We start from the raw sequence: 23,534 nt of genomic DNA, 5'->3' as shown, positions 1-23,534 counted from the left end.
GCCTCAAAAAGCACAACTGGGTTGCTCTCTTGGTAGCAGTGCACAACTGTGTTGCACGCCGAGAAGCAGGGAAGATTAGGAGGTTTCTCTAGCAGTTATCTAGGGAAAATTTTTAAGTGTTTGCATCTATACACAGCAGTGCTAACCCCTGTTGCAGCTATGTGCAAATGCAGTGTTCAAATATCAGCTAAGTAAAACAGTTTTCAAACAATTCAACCAATAGGAAAGCTCAAGACTGAGCCTTGTTCCAACAAGCCCCATCTCAGATGGGTCCTTGACTACACTCTTCTGCTACAAGAGTGTAGGAGGGCCCTCTTAATGTAAGATGGCTGGCTTTAGTGCTCAAAAAATGTCAAACAGTCCAGATTCAGCAAGTCTGAATCTAGCCAATGCAATATATTGTTCAAGTAGTGTAAATAGGCAGTGCAGAAAACACAATCACAAAAATAAAAACAGTTTAAAGCTGGCAGAAAAACAGTTGAAAACAGTTTAAAAGTGCAAAGAAGGTTATCAAAATAGTTATTTTTCAGGCCTATTTCTCTCATTTCCCACTATTTATTAGGGAGAAGTTCTGCTCAAGCCAAACCAGCACAGTATCCATTCTGAGACCTTTGAATTCCTTGACTTTCTATAGTACCCACATGAGGACTCCATAATTATGGAACTTTCTGGCTTTAATATTTTTCATGTCAAACCTGATAAACCTGTGTGACCTGTCTGTAGTCAAGCTTATATCTGAAAGTTTTCCATTATTATTTCAAATGTAGTCACTAAAATGTCATCATGCTTCCATGCTTCATACATTCCATACCTTCAAATGCTTCAGTCAGTCAGTCTGACATCTGAAATCTATGTGTAGTGCTATAAGAAGTTTGCACGTTTATCCTGCATCAGAGTTCAGAATGCATGGTGTGGATCAGTGTGCAGTGTGACATAGGTTTATAGGAAATACTAAGGTACGAGTTTGCTGAATATTACAAGCCAAGTTAATAACTACAGGTAAGAATCAAATCCAGTTTGTATCTGGAATAAAGACCTAAACTATTATGTCAAATGCAAACAACTAGTGTCATATATTCATTCGGCCATCCTGATATACCAAATATCATAGAGTTCAGAACTAACTGAAAAAAAAAATTTCATCTTTCATTTGAGATATGGCTCAGATACATCCACCAGGAAACTTTCCTCTTCAGGGTAATTGTCTGAAAACTGGAAATTGTGGATACAAAAATTTGTTGTATTCCTGGATGTGCATGGAATATCTGGTAAGTCTGAAAAAGGTACACTTTGGCATGTTTTGTGAAAACATTCTGAGACTTTATAATACATTCAAGTTTTTCTGAGTAATAAAAAAGAGAGTAATGCAATGATGACAGAACTTTCAATTACTGTGAGCTGAGTAAGAATTTGATATATTAATTTGTCTTCTATGAGGCATAGGGTCCTACTGATTCAACTGTTGCTTATGTTATTGAATTAATTAGCTGAGCCAGAGAATGTGAATTTGGTGAGTTACTTGATTAAGCTGCTGAAATAAGAATCATGTGTTCAACTAGCAGTTATCAGACAGCAGGCATATTACTGAACAAATCAACTTTAATATTAAATATAGTAGGAAAAAATCCTCGGTTCCACCACAGCTGTAAAAATGTTAAAAACAGACTTTAATCTTCAGTGAAAACAACAAAAACAGGAGCACAGTAAAATTCCTGGATGAGCGCTTTTGGCTTACTAGCCTTCATCAGAACATGTGTCTTGGCTGTGCTCACCCTAGATTTAAAGACAGAATAAACCAATCAATGTTCTGGACACATAGTCATAACCAATGGAAACTCATTACTTTGCATACAGCAGATTTCCTGTGTCTTGAAGCTGTTAGCCAATCATTATTGCATCTCAAAGTATCAAATGTCTGATATCCTAGTGGCAAAGCTATTCAATAGCAACAAGATTAATGATTTGCATACAGCATAAATCCTGCTTCTTGCTACATCCAATCATATTATGCCTTCAGATATCCAATCTACAATTTTCTTGTCTTGTAGCTATCCAATAGCATCGAAGGGACTAAGTTCCTTTAGTTGCCAGAGCATATTGTTACTCAATTCATTCAGCAATATGCAGTACTTCACAAAAGCAAGTAGCACATATATTACAGTTTTATAAATGCAATAGCACTAGTATTCTTGCATATAAATTCCTATTATGTGCATAATTCACAGTATAACAAATTAATACATATGTCCATGTGGTTTTCAGAGTGACATACTTTATGCCTCCTGAAATATTCTTAGCTATTTGTTCCTTGCTCTACAAAAAATGTTGCCTGGTCACAAATTCAGCATAGTATAATACACCACAAAGAGTGTTTCCACTGCTGCAGCTTTCCTTATTTTTATCAGTCTCTGCCTTAAATAATTAGACTGCAAATGATGTAAATATATATGCAGAACAACGTGGCAAAGCATACAATATTTCGTAGCTCTTATATTCCATTACCATAATAATAAGCTTGCACCACAAAGGGTATTGTAAATAATCACTGCTGCAACTTTCCCTGTTTTTACCAGTCTCTGTCTCAAATAATTAAACTGCAAGTGATGGAAATAAATTCGCAGAACAACTTGGCAGAGCATAAAATAAATCGCAGCTCTTGTATTCCATTGCCATAAATTATCCATTTGTCCATTAATCTTCTTTTCTGGAAGCTACACTCATTTTTCTTGCTTTCAACATAGGTTTCAATGGGGTAACACTATTGAGACCTGGTGGACGGTTGGCTCTCAAATCAGTTATCCAGCTGGATTCACGTAATTCAGTTCTGTTTTTAATATCCCCTTCCCATAAACTCATGAGGATTACTTCCACTGCTCTAAATTTAAAGCAGTGGGTGGGATTACCGGCAACATGCGCTGCAAGAGCATTAGTGAGATCCAATTTCTTAATATCTCTAAGGTGACGCAGGATCTGATTTTTAAAAAGCTGATCTGTTTTGCCTATGTAAAAAGTAGTACAATGTGTACAGCAAGCAAGATAGCTTAGATGTTGTGTATTGCAGTTTGCATATTTATTAAAGCTGTAGATATGGTTCGTGCCCGGATGCATAAACGTATTGTCATTATGCAAGTGATTACGTGCTTTACATTTGTGGCACCTATAGGTACCCTTTCTATTTGACTTTTCTTGTTCAGCAGTGCCATCTTTGTTACAGAGTAGTCTTTTTAGATTCTTTTTATTCTTGAAGGTGAATCGAGGTGACTCACCAACAATATCTTTAAGTCTTTCATCAGCATGAGTATGGGCCAAAATCATCTAATGATGTTATTGACACTGTAAGTTAAATTGCAGATAATCTGATTTCTTCAAATCCTTGGTTTTACATTCTTCTTATGTAAATCTGGTCTTTGGTTAGAGAAATATGGTTGGCCTCTTTCATTCCAGATGTCATCTTGTTCATTCAACTTTAATAGATTTTTTGCACCATAACCACTTGCTTCTAGGTTGGATTGAAAATTCAGGAATTCTGAATCAAACTCTTGGTCATTAGTACAGAGCCTAGGGATCCTTATTGCTTGGTTCTTGAAAATATTATTAAAGACATGGCCAGGATGCATGCTTGACCGATGTAAGTAATGTTTTTCCCAGTCTGTTGTTAACATTTTTACAGCTGTGGTGGAACCGAGGATATTTTCCTACTACATTTCTACATTTATGCTCGGAGCCTTCAGCAATACAGCTACGTTTTCTTCATTTTAATATTAAATATGTGTGGAATGTGAGTGAAACTACCTTGACAATTAAATGAAGCAATGGAAGAGTCTAGTGTGCATAGACTGGCTTGTGAGTTGGATAAGCTGAAAACAAGTAAAAAATATGTAAATGAGTTGTATGCAAAGCAATGAGTATATGGGGAAAAAGAAAACAATACAACAGATATGACTGTAAGCAAGGTAAAAAGAAATATCTTGATATTAGTTAAGTATGTAGAAACTGTGGCAAAGAAAGAATCTTGCAAACATGCATTAGAGTAAGTAAAATGAGAGAAATTAATTTATTATAAAAATGTATGTACTGGAATAGAGTCAAAGTTATTTGATGTGTATGCATTGAATTGAGAATGTGTAACATAAGAATGCAAAAAATCTTAACCACAAATGAGATGGAACTCTGAGAGGAAAAGCTGAAGACAAATAACCAAAGCTGTGTAGAGTTTAAACTAGATACTTATTAAAGGAGTACAACAGGTTTCTCTAATTTATTCCTCAACTTCATGGCCCTTCTCCTCCCTATTTACATTGTCCTCTGTAAAGCAACAACAATAAAGCATTTACAATTTTTATAATTCTCCTTACTTCTGTAACAGAAGCTTACCTTCTCATACTGTGATGGTTTCACTTACAAAATGATTCTCTCACATTTGAATAAAGCTTGCTGGAGTCCCCCAATTACTGACATTATCGAGGCCAAGCGGTGCAGGCACTTTTTTTTTTAATCAGTTCCCTCCCCCAAAGTGACATCACCACAGCCATCATCTGATTCTAACTAAAATAATGAGACCCACCCATTCTGTGATGTCATGGCTCCCTTGTCCTTCCCCCAGCCTGAGTGCTGTTCATTTTATTCAGTAGTAGTGTAGTAACACCGATGTTTGGAAACGCAGAAATTTGGTATGCATACTTGTACATTCTGCACGGCAAATGATGCTTAGATGGTGTATCACTTGCATACTTCTCTGTTTTATTTGCACCAGATACTGCTAGTGTGCAGTGCGGGAATAGAAAGATTAAAACATTAGATAAAACAACTAGCAATTGTTCTGTAAACTGAGGACTTATTTTAGTCATCATAAGAAACAAGCTGGGCAGAAAGTGCTCTGGTACTACTATCTTCTTCTTCTTTTGGCTTTTCCCGGCTAGGGGTTGCCACAGCAGATCACATGTCTGCTCATTATTGGCAGTGGAGTTTTACAGTGTTGAGTTGCTAGCCCAGCGCCCAACCTTCCATGGAAGACACACACATGCACGCACTCATGCCTAGGGCCAATTTAGATTGTCCAATCCACCTACAGCATGTCTTTGGGATGTGGGAGGAAACTGAAGCACCTAGTGGAAACCCACGCAAACACAGGGAGGACATGCAGACTCCATACAGAAGGCACCCAAGCCGAGAATTGAACCAAAGAACTTCTTGCTGTGAGGCAACAATGCTAACCGCTGCACCACCGTGACCGCCCTGCTCTGGTACTACTATAAGAAACTGAAATACAGATTCAGTAGTACATAGCTGATGGAGTTACTGCTGTTTCTTTATTAGGTCATTTTATTTGTACAGACCTGGCATGGTGTAAACAGTTCAAAGCAAAACTGCATAATTACAATGTGGATCAAAAGTGCACAATCAGATTTATGTAAAATGTGCAAATATTTATTTGCTTATTTGGGCTGGTTATGGTTAGCTTATATTCAAGTAATTCCAGCAGTGTTACCGGTAGTGCCTACTACAAAGAAAATCCCTGCAACTTTGCAAAACAAAACCTGAAGGATTTGAACATAATCAAGGAAATAGGTTGATTAAGGAATACATGGTTATTGCTGTGAAGCATGATAAAATTTATATTTGTAAAGATCCAGAAGACCTTAATAGGTTAATAGTTAGGTACTAGGCTATTGACCCTAGGGCCTATATAAGCCTAGCCAAAACGGTACCCTGGTTTTTGCAAGCCAAGAAAATTATTTTACTGTGCCCCTATCGAGCACAGCCACAGAGGTGATCCTGGGGTGAATTTCCTATTTCCCATCCAATCATCAAAATTCTTCTTGAAAAGTGCTAATGAGGAGCTTTGTTTGATATAGATAGGTAGTTTGTTCCAAAGTATGGGAAGTCTCTGGGACAGGAATCTATCCCTCCAGCATGTTCTGTTTATTGTGGTGACAAGGTTTAGGTACCTAGAGTGTGTAGCTCGGAAGGATTGGGATTTCTTTAAGTGGATCATGTCCAACAGCACTGGGTTTGACATAGCTTTGTATGTTAGGCAGAGATCGCCTCTGAGTAAGCGATATGCAACGGAGTAAAGCTGGAGTTTTTTGAGACGGTCTGTGTAGGCATCTGTTTGAGGCCAGTAATCCTCTTTGTGAGGTATTTCTGCAGACTTTCTAGTTGTTATAGATGTCTTATTAGGTACCTACCAAAAGGGGGGTTGTACTCTATAATAGGTCTAATGAGTGATGAGTAAAGGTGAACAATAACCTCTTTTTTCCTGGATAAGAAACCTTTTGTGATGAGGAGTGCCACGTAGAAGGATTTCCTGACTACTGTGGTGATGTGATTATCAAAGGAGAGACTACTGTCCACCTATGTTTCACGGTCTTTTATCACACTTTCGGTGTTAAGTAGACTACCACCTAATTGGTAGCTCATGAGTACAGAGTTTTTACCAAAGGGGATAACAATGTAATGTTTGACATTGAGCTTGAGGCCATGGCTTTAACACCAGGCATCTGTCTCAGTGAGGCTCTTTTGTAGGATGTCCACATCGTTAGTTTTGATTATGGCTCCTAGTTTGCAGTCATCTGTGAACTTCATTAGCCAAAAGCCTTCTGTGTTAGCCTGTACTTCAGAAAAGTAGATACCAAACAGGAGAGGACCCAGGACTGAACCCTGTGGTACTCCACTTGTCACTTGTCTGAAGTCGGATTTGGAGTCTGCTACTTTCACAGTGAGGATTCTGTCAGTGAGCCAGTCCGCAACCCATCTTGTGACATAGGGATTTATACCTAGTTTAGTGAGTTTATCTATAATTCCAGAGTGGGGGATGGTGTCAAAAGCCTTGGCGAGATCTAGATAGACTGTGTGAACCACCTTACCCTCGTATACAGCTTCGGTGACTGCTTCAAAGAAGTCTATTAAGTTTAGCAGACATGATCTGTCTTTCACAAACCCGAACTGGGTGGGGTCCAGAGTTTGGAAATTACCAATGTCTTTGTTTATAAGTTCCATGATGATACGTTCCATGGCCTTGCAAACCAGGCTTGTTAGGCTAATGGAGCAGTAGTTCCCGGAGTCCGTGGTGGCTCCCCTTTTGTGGAGTGGGATAACCGTCACTGTGCACCATTCAGTGGGCACAAAGCCTGAGGTGAGACTGTGATTGAACATGGTGCTTAGAAGGGGTGCCAGCTTATTCTGCAGTTTGTGAGTGTGGTTTTTACCTGTGCAGTTGTGATTACAGAAACCTTGCATTCTTCTGGTATAGAGATGGGCCCTTTAGGAGGTGAGAGGGGGGTAAAGTTAGCACTGAACCTATCTGCCAGGATGTTGGCAATATCAGTTGGTTCTGTATATTTAGTGCCATTGTGCTGTAACTCAGAGCAGATATGAGTGTTGCCATTGAGATTCATGACATAGCTATAGAATGCTTTGTGGTTGTCTTTAGAATCAGTGGCAATTTTGTTTTTGTAACTAGCTTTGGAGGATTTTATGAGGGATCTCAGCTTCTTACTGAGGCTGACCAAGGAGTTCCTCCAATCATGGGATTTTACTCTTTTTTTGCAACAGTTTCTTTCTTCTGTTGTAGAGTTTGTTTATGTCAGGGGACCACCAGATTGGCTTCCTTTTTTTGGAGGATAGCATCTTGGTTCTGTTAGGGATAGCATGATCCATGCACTCATGTAAGTGCTTATAAAGTGCATTTGGTAGGATTCAACAGTCATACCTCTATTGTCCATCTGCATGGGTGTCATGAAGTTTGCCACTTCTGTCTTAAGAAGCGTGAAGTTGGCTTTGAAGAAAATTTTTATGGTGGTTTCCTTAATGGGGGGGTGGGCAGGATGTGGATGTCTAGGGTGATTAGCTTGTGGTCGGATCTGACCAACGAGGAATTGACCTCTGGTGTGGAACACCCAGTCGCCCATGTTGGTAATGACCAGGTCTAGGATATTGCTGCCCCCTGGTGGGGGTGTGGATAAGTTGATCCAAGGTGTTGGAATTTATGAACTCCAGAAAACGTTGAGCAAAAGTGTTGGTACATGAGTAGTTTTCCCAGTTAATGGTGGGGTAGCTGAAATTGCCCATTATTAGGGTGTTGGGTTGTATCCTAATATTTCCCAATGTATCAAGAAATGAGGAGCAGGAATCCTGGGGTATGGTGGGGGATCTGTAGCAAATTACAATTTGGATTGCGGTCTTGCCCAGAGTTAGTAGCACTTGGATAATCTCAAATGCATTATGCTGAGCATCTAGCCTGGAGGTGTCGATATCCTTAATGAATATGGACATGCCTCCACCTTTAGTGTTTCGATCCAGGTTACATGGCCGAAAGGTGTGGTATGAATTATAGCCTGATAATATAGGGGTGCTATCTGGAGCCTTGAACCAGGTCTCTGTCACTGCACAGATGTTGATGTTCTCCTTTTTAAGGAGTGCCTTGAGTGAATGCATTTTGAGATTTAGACTTCTAGCATTGAGTAGCATTACCCACAGATTTTGCTTGCTTGTACCTGTTATAGTGGTGAATTTGTCATTTGAACCTTGCCTAAAAAAGGCACTATACGGGTGGTAAGAGCCTTAGCCAGTATCCAGAATCCCAAGGGTGACAGGTGCAGGCCATCTCTGGCAATACATTGTGGTCTGTCAATCATGTCATCCCAGGCAGACAGGTACTGGATCCCCTTACAATGGCACCAGAAGCTTAGCCAATTGTTGGTCAATCATTTTGTCCTTGTACTATGGTATGATTCTGTGTGATGGTAGGATGCTACTCAAGGCTAGCGTCATACCTGCCTGGGCTACAAGATCAGAGAGCTCCTCCATGTTTCTTTTCATGTAGTCCATGGATTTACATCTCAGGTCATTCACACCAACATGGACAATGACAGAGTCATATTTGTACTTGCTGTGGACTGACCTGAGTGCGTGCATTATGTGGCAGATTCTGGCATCCAACAGGCAGCTGACAGTAACTTTCTCCTTCTTTAGCCTGGTGAGTGGAACATCAGTGTGCCTGACTATAGTTATAAAAAGAGAATGCTATCTACACTGTACATCTGAAGAAGTGTTGTCTTTCATTTCAGCAGTGAAGTATTTTTTGTACATGGTAGAGATCAGAGATTCTGGCAAGTAAAACTTGATGAGCAAAGTTCGAAGCTTAACTTTTAATTCAACATTTGGAAAGTATATCTTTCTAAAACTTTCATTTGGTATTTCATTAGCACCTGAAGTATTTCACAAAGCTGTTGCACAGATAATCAATGGACATTATGAGGTAGTTAATATAATTTATGGCATAGTAGTATGGAATCAGACCAGTGAAAGCATGATGTGAGATTTACTGAGTTACTGAAGAAGTTCCCCGGGATTCATGAAGCTCGGCGCAAGGCCGGCGTAAGGGCTGCGCCAGCGGTGCAGTGAATAGCCGGCGTAGTAGCGCCATATGCATATTAATGAGAGTGCGCCGCAACCACAGACACGTGCGTAGTGTACGTGAGCGAGCCCAAGTAGGATGCGTCCGGAGGTGTGTCTAAGCCGGCATGCGGTGAGCAACCTAATGTGCTGACTGCCACGGTCCACCCATAATAGTAATGGCAGCAGCCATGGCCCGTGCAGAATGAAACGCACGTAGAGTATGCAACATAGTACCCGTCCCAACTAAACGGAGAAGCAAATACAACCCACGAAGGCTTAAGTGTACCCGTCCAAGGAGCAAAGGATACGCATGAGACCGCGTTTGTCCCACAATGCACCCTCAGTGGTTATACTCAGAGAAGGTGTACCGCAGCATGTCAGCGCGCTGCACCAACATAGGAGTAGCGACTAAGGTTACCACCTGTCCCACTTTGCGAGGGGCAGTCCCTCTATGGGCAGTTGTGTCCCGAAAAAAAATATTAAAAATGGCAAATGTGCTAAGATTGTAGGACATAATGATATCCCGTATTTAATGTAATGGTTGCATGAATTGGTTATGTCTGTAACTGAAATACCTAAATGTCACAAGAAACAGAATAAGCAACCAAACTGCCACAACAATAAGCTTTTATTTAGGCAAACAAGTGAAGTTCTATGCTATATAGTGACCGTGTGTATGTGTCGGCCCGTAAAATCAGATGTGAGTCCCGGAAATATCCCACCTTGGCAACTGGAAAAGGTGGCAACCCCAGTAGCGACATGGGCATGGTCACCAGGGTTACCAGCTGTCCCAATGTGCCATGGACAGTCCCTCATTGGACAGTTGTGTCCCTGCAAAAATCAAAAAATGGAAAATGACCTGAGATTCCCTGCCAAAAATATTCCCGCAATATACATGTAATAGTAGCATAAAACATATAATTTGTATATGAAACACATACATGGTATAAGAAACTGAATAAGGAACCCAAATGCTAACAGAATAAGCGTATAGTATGGCAAACAAGTGAAGTTCTGTCAACTCCACTTGCCGTGGGTATGTGTTGTCCTGCAAAATCCGAAGTTTCCACAAAACATGTCCCACTATGGGCATTGGAAAAGGTGCCAACCATAATGGTCACAAGCAGTAGTGAGAGTACATAGCCGGGTAGCTGTGTTGACATAACAACAGGAAGGAACCAAGATACCTTAAACACAGGCAAACATGTGCATAGCAACATATCCCACACCCAGCAACGACTCTGTCGCATACACTGGATGGCGATGTTGAAGTGTAATATCCAGAAGCAGAACCCATGCATTCAGATGTAATACACAATAGCCTCATTGTAGCATGTAAGTCCCACCCATGTACACCTGTGCACCCAAACCTGCTAGCATCCGTGTGCAGCTATACACCTACACACAATGTGCATACCTGAAATGTGGTAAGATGTTTGTGTTAGGCAGTGCCACGTGGGCAAATACGTACCCCACATGTCACCAACCCACCTCAGGTACAGATATGGAAATGGCTGCATGTGAATGTGTCTGCAGAATGTGTACATCCCGCATGTGGTATGTACCCGTCCAAACCATATAGGTTTGCATACGACACGGTGCACATAACTGTACACATGTGGACAAGTCGGGTTGTTGAACCACCGCATCGATGATTAGCTATGCAGAGAAGTCGAACACATATAGCGGAACACGTGCCTACCAAACAGGACGTCCTAACAGGGTGCTACAGGCAAAGAAGGGGAAGGTGGGACATCACATGTGGAGAGTAGCGTTGCCGGACGGCCAAATACACACGGTCAAGGTAAAGGACGGAACAACATGCATATGGCCGGATGGATGTTGTTCGAAACATATATATAGAAACACATATGTAGTGCCAGTTTAGACTCGAAATACTATATAATGCATTGAATTGTACCGTACAATATGGCAGTAGAACTGATCATGCATGTAATTGGTGAAGCTAAGCTGTAGTGTGATGGAATTCTGACCCTGGCAGTAACCAGTACAGCAGGCTTATGTCTCTCAGCATTAATTATCTGCTGGGTTACAGAAAAATAAATGTATGTACATGCATAACATCACCCCTTCCCCTGAGGAGGATGGCCTTGTGAGCTCTATCGAAGATAAGAGTACAACTCCTTACCAGAGAGACAAAGCAACGTATTAAGAAATGAACTAACTACTGTATCGGAACAGTCTAGGGTCCTTGAAACAGCTACAATCACAGAAGGACACAGTAATTGACCAGGTGCCTTGCAAGGCTGTGTTATTCTCATGGGAAAACATTTTAAAAGCATGACCTCAGCACCCACGTATGTATAGACTATTGCGGACCATAGTGATGGAAATGCCCTGTGACCGACCACGTCAGTAAGGTGGGCAAAAGCTGATTGTAAACACTATATAAAGAAATTGCTTACTGTATAGAGTCAGACAAAACTCTCATACTTGGACTGTATATTATTTTGCCTGCCTGTGTACACTACTAAAACGTTTGTGAACCCGAGCCTCCTGTGTTATTGACTGTCACTTAGAAAAGCCTACTGATAACTACAGTCTGGTTTTAACAACTTATTTGACATTGTGATCCTTCTTAGCCGGAATTCCCTTGGTAAGCTACAGGTCAGAGTGCATGGGTGGTTAGACATCTGCGCAGGAGAATCTGCCTAAATGGTTCTTCTTGAATGAAAAGACCTCCGACTGAATTGTTGTGTGTAAAGAGGCTGTCTACTGTCTGATCTGTGGCTGAAAAGTGGAAAACTGGATCCCAAGAAGAAAACGTGCACTCATAAACAGGAGGCTCAGGTAAGGAGTGTTTGCCTCTTTGTGTCTATTGTAGATCAGGGACCAGACTACATTGTATTTCTGTTAACAGTTGTGATAGCAGGTCGAAGACCAATCCAAATAGTGTTAAATCTGGACATAGGTCAGGGGAACACAGAGTAGAGTAAATAGTCATTGTAGACACTACAGTGGATACAGGAAAGGAGATACCACGTGGTACGAGAGAAGGGTACGTAACAGTCGTGTAGAGGATATGGGAGATTAGTGAACAAACACATCATGTGATCCGCGTTTGACGGGTGACGTGAAGTATATGCAATCGCAGAGAGCACATAATGTGAGATAGTCTGCAAAATGGGGTAATAAATATGACATTGATGGTATATTAGACAAAATATAGTTACTGAAACATTGTAATCTCTGAAAATGTGATGCACATGTTCTAGGGTAACCACCTGTCCCACCCTGTGAGGGACAGTCCCTCTTTGGCCAGTTGTGTCCTGCAAACAAACCGAACAAATGGCAAATGTCCTGATATCTCAGGACAAAGATTTCCCAGATATCGTTTTAAATGGTAGCATAAAACAGTAATTTTGTATCTGGAACAACAAAATATCATAATAAACAGAATAAGCAACTGAAATGCTACAAGAATTGGTAGCTCTCCTGGCAAAAAGTGAAATCCTGTCCTATGTACTGGCCGTGGGTATGTTTTTCCTGGCAAATTACACGCTCAACACTAATGTCCCACATTGTGCATTTGAAAAGGTGGCAGCCCTAAGATGTGCAGGCGACAAAACAGCGACAATTGGGTATCCGTCAAGCACATAGGTGGATTGAGGTAGTGAACCGAAGGGAACAGAACACTACAAATGCGAAAGCATCATACGTACACAGAGAAGATCATAATACAGTAGTAGCGACAGCCCCCCACCCCCCTACCACCTCCGATACCACATCCAGGATATGAAGCGGGAGGGCAGGCTAGTCCCCACACGTTATCCTGTGGCAACAGAGGTATCACAACGACCAAATGTAACAGAAGCTATTGAAACCACATCCCGAACTCGTAACATACCTAGGGACACTCGATTAAGAAGACAGTCACTAGAACAGAGTGAGGATATCTGTCAATTAATTGAAGTACCGAACCGTCATGCAGGACAGGAAGGACAGGACCCAACCCCCATAGTGTATAGACCGTGGACACCAGAAGATATCTGTAAAGTCACAGAGGGAATTCCCCATCTACAAAGTAATCGCTATTCACCATGCAATACCCCTGTATCTTCTGATCGGAAAACAAAGGGGGAATGACGGATGGTACAGGATTTACAAGCTGTAAATCATGTAATAATACCTAGGGTACCGATGGTGCCAGACCCACACACAATATTGAATGCTATGAACACGCCACAGAAGTATCTTACCATGGTACATATAAGCTATGCTTCCTTTGCAATACCTATACATCCAGATAGTCCGTATTGCTTTGCATTTACATTCAGGGTAACAGATACAGCCATACCCGGCTACCGCAGGGATACTGTGAAAGTACAACGATATTCCCACAGGAGATGGCTAGCTACATTCTGGTGTTTACTCCACCCGGGGCCAGTCAAGTTCTACTTTATGTGGATGATATTCTGCTTGTGGCCCCTACCCAGCAGCAATGTATGGAAGATACAATAGCATTATTGAGATATTCAGCAGAACAGGGACATAAAGTAAGCAAGCATAAATTGCAACTACACAGAATACAGGTCAAGTACCTGGGATATGTGGTATCCAAGTAGGGTAGAACATTACATGACGATAGGAAGGTAGCAATTTCACAAGCACCCAAGCCAACTACCAAGAAGGGAATGAAGTCCTTTCTGGGCTGACTAACATTTGTCAAAGCTGGTTACCAAACAATGCTTTGGAATCCGCTGTATTGTCTGCCTTAATCTTTAATACACCTATGGCAGCACAACACATACTACACTGGATTACAGTAGCAGAAACAACTTTCTGCAGACTAAAACGATTGATAGCTTCAACATCTGTATTAGGTCTCCCGAATAATCATAACACATGTTGTCAGACCGTAGATTGTAAGCGGAGATATATGACGTCAGTCTTGATGCAACAGCATGGAAGTAAGCAATGCTCCATAGCTTACTACTCATTACAGTTGGACACTGTGGCATGGTCAGTGCCACATTGTGTACAGGCAGCTGTTGTAGCACCCATGGCAGTACAGGCCCCGGCCTTAATGTTATTATACCACCCTCTCACTGTGAGAATGTCTCATGCAGTCGCGATCATTCTGCTGCAAGAGAAGATAGCATTCCTGACCCGTGCTAGACATTTGTCTTGTTTGACCATACCACTGAGTCAACCTCATATGGTGATTGAACGTTGTACAACATTAAACCTATCAACGTCACGTCCGACACCTGTGTATGGCACACCACACAGTTGCCTATACGAAATGGATGAAATAACTACACACAGACATGATATCACTGATATACCCTTAGATGATGCAGAGGTGACAGTTAATGTGTACGGATCATGTAGACAGAGTCCTACAGGAACGAATCAAGTAGGTTATGCAGTAGTTATTGATAATGAGATTGTAGACGCCCAACCCCTGCAGCATAACGTGTCTGCTCAAGCAGCAGAATAGATAGCCTTAACACGTGCTTGTACTGTAGCGAAAAACTGATGTGTGGACATTTATCCCGATAGTCAGTATGTTGTCTGTACAGTGCATGTTTATGAGCAGCAGTGGAAGAATAGGGGAATGATAACATCCACCGGTAAACCGATTAATCATGCGCAATTGATCTTGAATGCATTAGATTCCATTCAGTTACCCACTAAAGTAGCTAATTGTAAATGTGCAGGTCATAGAAAGCAACAGGATAACAGTAGGAAAGGTAAGGCATGAGCTCATGCAGCTGCAAAACAAGCAGCCTCACAGTTGGAAAGTGTTTGTTTGAATGAGGAATGACAATCCTCAGACATTCTAGATGTAAAAAAGATTCTTTAGTGATTGCAATAGTAGCAATTTGATATATTTGGCTACATGCAATCAGTGTGACGCATTTTACGTCGGTTTGACTAAGAGACGGTTATGTGACAGGGTTTACAACCACTGTTACGACATCAGGAAAGAGAAAGAGTCTAATGCCCCAGCCAAACATGTCATAGAGTACAACAACCATAACTTTGGCTTTAAAGTACTGGAGATGTTACCTCAAAATCCCAGAGTAGGAGATAATAACAATCAGTTAGCCATTAGAGAACTGAAGTGGATTTTGACCTTAAAAGCGCACATAACCCCTGGAATCAATCATTCAGTATCTGTAAAACCTATCTTGGATAATCGAAAGAAATATTGATCAAAAAATATAAATATTAAGCCTGACATTTCAATTTGATGAATTAAAAATTGATTTAGTTGGATAATATATTAGTTTTATTTTTATAAATTTTATTTCTACATTAGTATATCATTACATTTTTAGGGATAGCCATGATGACACAGTTATTTAAATATTTAATTTATTGACATCAAGCTTTTCACTGGACTTTCTGGATGAAGAGAACTTGTAGTTCTATTTATATTTTATGAGAATTTTTCATGAGTTGATTATGCAAATATTTTGCTCTAGTTTTATCTGCAGCAACTATATATATTATTTTAGTGTGGTTGCATTTGTTCAATGTTTAATATTTAAGTTTATTTTATTTTATACTGGTGAAATTGAGTCTATAAATGTAAAAAATTTTTTATATTTATATACAGTTGACTTGATGATTTTTTAAAAAATTTTTTTAGCTGTCAGGTTAATGTGAGCATGGTCATAGCCCATTTGTTGTTTCGTATATATATTCCTCTATACAGCTTACACGCGACAGCAGGAGCTACTTGTGGATTGTTAGTGGAATATATAGGTGCCCTTGGTTATTAGGAGAGACAAGCAAAGACGTCTGGTTTTATGACAACAAGACGGATTTTAATATTTTCTCTCATTTTAATTGAGATATATATTTACGACCATATATTGGCAATTAAGTTTTTTTAGCAGTTTTTTAGTTATTGTTTAAACAAACGAGACATTAATATGGGTTATTCAAAAGTAATTAAGAGCAATGTTTTTAAGCTCTTTAGTTGAGAAACTTGTCTCCTTTGTTATGGTACTTTACATGTGGAATAGTATTTAATTAGAATCATTTTTCTTTTTGTTTCGTTTCGATGTATCCGTATGTTTGAGAATTACTTGCACGGTCATCACATTCTGACTACAGTATTTTAAATGTAGTTAGTTGCAATTCATGAAAGTTTTACATCTGTCTTGAAATCTCGGACTTTTTATTATTTTTTATTGTGTACACAAGCAATTTCTAAACAGAAGGTAAAACATGTGAGCGATGTTTTGGGTATTGTCGAGCTCCGGCATTCATTTGACATATTTACATTTTTTTGTTCACCGTCTCCAATGGAGACTTTAATAATTTTTCTTAAACATCACTATTTAACAGGGTCTATCAACTAATCAAATTGTTTCAAGCCCACCACAGTAACGGTGGAGATATAGGCTTTAAAGCGGTAATTACGCTTTACTTCTTAATATTTAGCCGTCCTGTATATGGCAATATGTATTTTGTATTTAATGATGTTTTTTGAAATATATCTGCTTATATTTTGATTATATGAATGATTAACTACCAGGTAGAACAAGAAAGAAGGTTTAGTACATTCTGACTGGGAGTTTGACAAGTTGTAAGCCAGTTTTGGCAGTCTTCAAGTTAACTAGGTTAGCAGCGGTTTAGCGCTGCAAAGCCTTTATCATATTTTAGTCATGCATTATTTATTTAATGTACTATACTTAAAGATTTTCTGGAAAGTCTGTTGTCAAATGAATGTTTAGACATAAGGTTCATTTTTTTAAATACTGGTCATTGCCGATTTAATTACAATATCAGCTGATTTATTCATTAGTTAATTGAAGCTTGGCTTTTTGATTTTCGCGCCGAAAGGCTATGTATAAAAACAGTTCATTTGCTTTATGTTATTTACACCTGAAGAAGCGTAGTACATCTACGTGAAAGCGCTTGTGTTTTTATGGAAAAATAAAGGACGTTTTTTTACTTGACTTATCCGTGTGGTGACTCCAGTTTGGATCTATTATTGACATTCTAGATGTAGTAATGTTACAAACAATGCAAACATCAACTACGAAAGCAGAAAAGCCGACGTGGGTATGATGAGGAGCAATCCTTGAAGACGGACTGCACATATCCACAGTGAGAAAGCCAATATTAACGTCTAATGTAGTCAGATATGCGGCTTTGTGGAGCCATGGGTAGAGCCATGTCTCAACAGGGGGGATGGTACATTTGGTTAACAGAATACCCCTAACATACGGAATTAGGAACCACATACAAACATCATGAGCAGCGTGTCACATTTGCAGTAGATATCATGCACAGGGAGCATTTAAACCGAAGGGATCTGAATAAATGTGAAGGGAAGAAATACTGTTTAGTGATTACACATATATATAATCAAAATGGGTAGAAGCATTCCCAACCATGAATCCGGATGCAGCAGCAGTGGCAAAGGTGCCAGTAAAATAAAGTATCCTTAGATCTGGCATACTGTAAAGAAGCTACAGTGACAATAGAACACATTTAGTGAACCAGACAATCACGCAACCTGGGGGATTATTTTGTATTTCCATGAATGTAAATTGCATGTACAACCCACAGTCAGCATGACTGCTGGCGCGGTACAATGGGATCCCGAGAAATAAGTAGAGGAGGTTGGTGGGTGACACCCAGACGAGTTACATTTGCTGTCTACCTCTAGCATTGCTGAGCATGACAACAGTTCCAAATGTAAAGTGTTGCACCCACTTCGAAGTAGTATGTGGAATGGCATATCATGTGCCAGAGTGGAAAGCTGTCATGCCTGCAGAGCCGGAGGTCGATGGCTCATTAGCAGGTGACATGAGAGGATTGTTAACCAATAACACTGTTTTGCAGTTAAAGTCTTTTACAGATAAAGAGCAAGTGAAGCCGGACGCATAGCTGACACCAGTATCCTGTGTGTATGTCACTGTTATCCAAAGAAGATAATTGGCAAGTGGAAAGTGTGAAGGTCTGTACCAGGTACTGTTGGCAATGCCTACTGCAGTAAAGTATGCAGAGAGGTCGTCCTGGGTTCACCTCACAGTTTTCAAACCGGTAAAGGATATCAAGTCTGATCTACATCTTGTAGCTGATATACCATAGAGCCTGAATCACCCGGGCCAGACTGTATAACAATACAAAGCAACCCCAAAGACATTTGGTTTACTGTCATAATGATTATACACCTATTAACCATGTTTGTGTTTACTTTACATTTGCTGGGACCTTACCTGCATATAACTACACGGATACAAATAGTGATACGTGATGAACTGGCCACAGAGTGTCTTCCACACTTCAACAAATACCTAGGCATGACAGCTGTGCATGTACAGACTATGAACATTTTAAATTGCTGTGTTTGTACTGCCATACCTACATCATATGGAGGACTTCCGATGTATGGTGTCCCCTTGGGGATAGATTGAGACTTGTGAATATTTACACTTTGATACAGGTTCTGTGAGATCACAGGACAAAGTGGCACTGTACTTACCTGTTACACAAAAAGTAATTGTATGTTGTCATAAACATGATACAGTTCAAGTTGGTGGGAGTATTTGTAACATAACTGTGTCTTACAAATGTCATATAACAGCCAAAGATCACAGTACTACTTGTAGCACCATTCATTATCTGTATTGAAGCTTCATGAGAACAACGTGGAAGGATGTGCAGAAACATCCTGAATTGTATAAACAGTCCTCTGTTATAGACAGGAAGATGTTACATGCAGAGGTAACCCGCATCAGTAGTAAAGTAGAATATTGTTATGTTGTTTGTGGGAAAAAAGCATATCAATGGTTACCTGAGAATTGGTCCGCCAGTTGTTATTTGGGTTATCTGGCTCCAGTCACATGACATACTGCACAATTACCTCTGGGTGCAAACAAACTATAACACATATAGCTCGAAGAACTGGGAACACAGTCGAGAAACCTACTAATCCAGTGGGTGAAATGGAAGCTGTTCTGACATTCCAGTCTTCTGCAAGAGATAAAGGAATATCGATTCATATGGACTTGAGTGACAGCGTCATAACCTGGGCTGGAACACTCCCAGCTTGTGGAGTAGTGAAATCAATCAGGGAACAGAGGAAGTTGTCAAAACCTGTCGGAGGAATAATGAATGTGACTTTCCGCTCTTGAACTTGTGACTGATGAACTGGATGCAATGAGAACTGTTGTGTCACAAAATGTAATAGCGCACGACTGCACCCTGCCGGCGAGAATTGGTATGTGCGCGCTTATTAAAGAAGATCGCTGTGTCCAAGTACCACATAAAAAGAACAAAATCAACGCCCACCTAGAGGTAATACAGCAGGTGTCATCCATGGCGGAACCAGGCCCAAACCCACTGACGAACCATTTCCACAAACCATTTGGTGGATGGGGTTCAGTCATACTGAATATCATGATTGCCATTTGTGTTGTTCTGCTCATATTGGGAGCATGTGTCTATTATGGATACTTTGCATGTAAGTATTAGTCAGGGACTCTGTCGACGTATCTGTACCGAGACTATGTATCAAGACCTGTAGTGGTATTTGTCAATACAAAATGCAATCCTTCTTGAAATGTACAACAAATTACTTGCCTAGTTAAACGTTCCAGAGAGGAAGAGGCTAGGGAATGAAATAATGTTGTATATGTTTCTGGATAGAATAGAAGCAATCAAAGGAGGGAGAATGTTAGCAAAAGACATATTTAAACATATATATGACGTGCTACTTTAGAAGCAAATAGTGTATAATGCATATTATTCTATCTTACAATATGGCAGTAGAGCTTATCATGCATGTAATTGCCTGTAGTGTAGCTGCAGTGTGATTGAACCCTGACCCTGGCAGTAACCAGTGCAGCAGGTGTATGTCATTCAGCATTAGTCATCTGCTCGGTTAGAGAATAATAAATGTATGTACAGGTATATCTGTCATCCTTCCACTGAGGAGGATAGGCTTGTGAGCTCTATCTAACACAGAGTACAGCTGCTCACCAGAGAGACAAAGGAACCTAGTAGGAAATGGAGTGACGACCGGATCTGAACAGTGTTGGAACCGTGACAGAGCAGAATTTACCGAAGTACATTCTAATTGACTATGTGGCTCGCAAGGCAGTGCTATCCTCATGGGAAAACATTTAATAAGCATTACCTTAGCACTGTTGTAGGAATACAATATTGTGGACTATAGTGATGTAAATGCCCTGTGACTGACCACATCATTAATGTGTGCAAAAGATGATAGTATACACAATGCTCATACAGCTGTAACATGTATAGAGTAAAACAAACGTCTAAACTTGTACTGCATAGTTCTTTGCCTCCTGCTGCACAGTAGTAAAACGTTATTAATCTCAGCTTCCTGTGTTATTGACTGTCAGTTTGAAAAGATGAATGAGTGTTACAGTTTGATTTAAACAACGTAATTGACAGATGTGTATGTTCTAGCATGGGAATAGGTCAAGCCAACCATCACACTGTCCATGTGTACCACATACAAACAGCCAGTAACACGCAGTAGTAGTGCATAAAGGCATACACGACTGTGGGAATAGTACAGGACATATGGCACATGCCAAGTGCAGATGCATGACACAAACCCCAGGATGGGTGTCCCTGCAAAGAGGAACATGTGCCAACCACACCTCCCACAGATGTACCGGCAATAAAAACACATGGCAAACACACAGAAACACTACCGTCCAACATACGACTGCAACGGAGCCTGGTCAGACACCAACATGAAGCATGCACAAACAGGGACTTGTGTAATGTTTGCCTTAACACCCCCCCATAGGCCAAAGAAGAATAGAAAGAACATATGCATGTAATGTTGTGAAGGATGTGTGGTAGTCCTCAGTATCACAGTGTTAGGGACACAGATACACTGTCATCAACTGTGACGTATGTGCACTGTACACAGCATACCTGCATGTAATACAGAGGACAATCATGTGCCACAGAAATATACACTGGAGAAAGAGGATAGGGGATAGACAAGTGTAAATGTGACAAACTATGAATATAGGTTCATACGTCCATAGGTACAGGGTAGGCCATCGTCCCAGGTTCAGCCATAACACTACACCATAGTTAGGATGACTTTGCCAACCTTCTGTGCTTCAGATAAAATACTCATGATATTGCTGTACCTCCGTCAAGCAGTGATAATGATGTAATCCCTGGCCTATACCTGCAATTCTCCATCCAATGGACAACATACCCGCGAACAAGGCTAGGAAGGATCTCTGTCTCACATGTACTGTGATGTAGATCCACAGCATTGTGAGTGTCTGGGTGATATATGTGTCACTCAAACACATCCCATTAATGACCGTGACAAGGTTCATGTCACCTGCCCTAGTGGTTCTGAGGGATGCAGATACAGTAGGTGAAGCATATACATGACATATGGGTTGACATGGCCTCGTATGTCAGGCACAGGTCAACACTAAACAGCAGGTATGTGACTTATTGGGGCAGGGGTCCTACAAGTGGGGCAGCATTACACAAAATGATGTCATCCTGCATCTGTACGACAATTAACCTATGAGGGCTTCCCAGCAGCTGTAGATGTATGGTCAGATACAGTCTGAATGGGGCAATGTAGTAAATCATAGGTGTAACACGTAATGGGTACAAGGAGACAATGACCTAGCCTGATGTAGATGTGAATCCCTGCACAAACAGGTGGGCAATGTAGAAGTCCCACAGAACCACGATAGCAACGTGTGTTGAACGAATGGTGACCGACAAACTCTGTCCCCTGATCCCTGGTAATCACCCCTGTGCTCAGTGGACAGCCACCTATATGCTGGACAGGGGTGACCTAGTACTTCTCGACAGGTATGATGTTGCATTACTTAGCATTTAGCTGTGGGACATGTCCCTGACAGCAGATATGCATATCTGGGAGGCCCCTTCGAAGGATATCTGTGTCAGATGTCCGTCCCACTATGGCACCTGTTTCGCAGTCATCTACAAACAATGTTGCCCATAACACCCCTGTGTGTGCCTGTACCGGGGAAATGTAGATGTATGACAGGAGTGGACCCACGGAAGGGTCCCATGGGACACCACTTGCGACAGGCAGTAGGTCTGACATGCTGCCAGCAACTATGACCGTGTGGGTTGTGTCACATAGACAGTTTACAACACATTCTGTGATGTACGTGTTCACATCCCAGCCAATGGGTTTATCAACGATACCTGAGGGGGGTAATGTGATGAAGGCCTTTGCCAGGTCGAGGTAGGCTGTATGGACTGCAAGACCCCCATCAATGGCCTCAGTGACTGTCCCGAAAATGTCAACCATGCTTTAAAGGCATGAATGGCCCCTGAACAAGACAGACCGTGTTGGATGCAAAGTATGTATGTCCCCTATGCGTTCATGTACGAGCCGCAGTATGATCCCTCCCCATGTCTTTGCAGATAGGTCTCCTCATGGTAATGGGACAGTAATAACCAGGCTCAGTGGAGGCATTGGCCCTGTGACGTAGGACTACAGTTGCCATGCGACACAACCTGGGTACGTTAGCTGAGGTGAGGCTACAAAGAAATAGCTGTCCTAACTGTGGGTCTAATTCCTCAATGAGATAGTGGAGTACACAGTCGGGTCACCAGCTGGTCTCATGGATGCTATGTCCACTACCCTGGAGAGCATGTCCCACCCGTGTGTCACAGAACATTTGGTGACCACAAACCGCTGGTACAGACATCTCCTCATGTGTGTGGGAGGGTGTGGAGATGTCCTCACTGGACTTGTCAGCCCGTATGTTGGCAATGTGTGTATGTTGAGTAAACTCCACCTCTTTGTGAACCCAGTCAGAGCATATGTGGGAGTGACCTCCCAGGTGTTGAGCATAGCAACTGAAGGTGGTATGATTGTCAGCCAGGTCCATGTAGGTATATCTGTGGAATGTGCCCTGGACCATGGCATGACAGTGTGTAACTCTACACATATGATGACCAAGGGTGTCATACCTCACAAGGTGTCTGCTCCACCTTGTAGTAGCCACCTCCTCGTGTTGTACATCCTGTGTATGGCTGGGGTACTCCACACTGGATGCTTGGCATTGGTACAATGAACCACAGTTGGGTAAGTGAATGCCTGGTTCATGCAGTCCTGTAGGTACTGGTAGATGGCAAATGTGATT

Source organism: Protopterus annectens, chromosome 9.part0 (assembly GCF_019279795.1).
Source record: "Protopterus annectens isolate FY-2018-M chromosome 9.part0, PAN1.0, whole genome shotgun sequence".
Lineage (NCBI taxonomy): Eukaryota > Metazoa > Chordata > Ceratodontiformes > Protopteridae > Protopterus > Protopterus annectens.
Note: the sequence above shows the minus strand (reverse complement) of the source record.